Raw genomic sequence first — 1,469 nt, 5'->3', positions numbered from 1 at the left:
CAAGTCCCGCCCAGGTCAAACCTCATACATGTGATTTCCATTTGTAGAGCGCGTGGAAAAATCAATGTTTATCAACACAAATGTGGCACATGCGCAGCGCGACGACTACCGCGCTTTAGCTAATACATTCGATTTTCAGTATCTGTTCTTCGTATCGTTGCTTTTGGTTCTATGACAGTATGCCAATGCATTATCCTGCGGCATTGCGACCCGATCAAACACTAAATCAAATTAAATGGAAGAATGGCTCTCGGCTAGTGACTCTGGTCACGGGATTTTTCCTATATATTGAGTCTATGGCGTACTTATCCAGGGTAGAGGGTTCGACCCGTGTTAGGTGTTCAATTTCAGGTGGGATGTGTACTTGGGTAACGTGCACATTTTGCCACATCCCACTTATGATCGGTGATAACAAATTAGTTGGCACGTGTGCAATCATTATCAAAGTGATCGGTAGTCCGCAACGAGAGCACCCGATAGAACCTCTAAACTTCCAGGACGTTCTAGAAATGGTGACGGCGCAACGCTAATGTAGGCGACGTTGCATCCCATAGCCACAAGGAAACGGTGTGCATGTTTATTATTATGAAAAAAAAAACTACTGACAAGTTATGCTTCTAATATATGCATTACTGTAAAATACTTTATTTTAGATGGATTTAATTTTCACTGAATAGACTTCTTTTGGTGTTTTGTATGGAGTTTATTTTTACTGATTTTCGACAAGTTTAATGTAAATTATAGAAAAAAAGGGTATATTCGCTGGATTATATTTTCGCTGAATCATTCCTTCAGCGAAAATAAAGTATTCTACAGTAATGTCCTCCTATGTTTTACATATAGATCATGTACGTACGGGATACCGAGTAAACCTGATATTCAAACGTAATGTTAAACGTTGCTTATAACTTCTAATTCACGCCCAAGGTAGGAGGGCCGGGGCGTGTCGACTTACACTTATATATGGGTCATTGACAAATAATTTATCGTGCCGGGTTCTGCCGGACATTGCGTGCGTATCTCATAACGATTTTAAATCAATCATTTATGAGCACCGGGTATCGATATATGATAAACCAGAGTGAGGATTGGGGGAAAACAAGCCGATAACCCCGATTCTGTTTGATTATTGGTTCGACTTTGGGTCTTCAATTTAGGTTATCTGATTTTGTCACCCTAGTAGTAACAAGTCATAACGAGCCAGCGCGAACTGTGGCTTTATTAAGCGCGTACTTTTGTGTAAGCGTATTTTTATGTTTTCCGTCGCAAAAAACATGATGTGTGGACGTGTCTCGCGAAAAAAAATTCGGCAACATTAGGTCGTACTACAGACTATCGCGCTATCGCGTAGGTATCCAATTCTCGCGTTAATCTACAAATCTCGCGGCGCGTGTCACCAGATCATGTAAGCCGAATCGAATGGTTTGGTGTCTCTTAGGAACTAGAGCTTTTATTCCAAATCTTTATTT

The sequence above is a fragment of the Saccoglossus kowalevskii genome, chromosome 18, assembly GCF_978046115.1.
Source record: "Saccoglossus kowalevskii chromosome 18, keSacKowa6.1, whole genome shotgun sequence".
NCBI classification, from domain to species: Eukaryota; Metazoa; Hemichordata; class Enteropneusta; family Harrimaniidae; genus Saccoglossus; species Saccoglossus kowalevskii.
The sequence above is the reverse complement of the archived record's forward strand: the minus strand, read 5'-3'. Positions refer to the sequence as shown.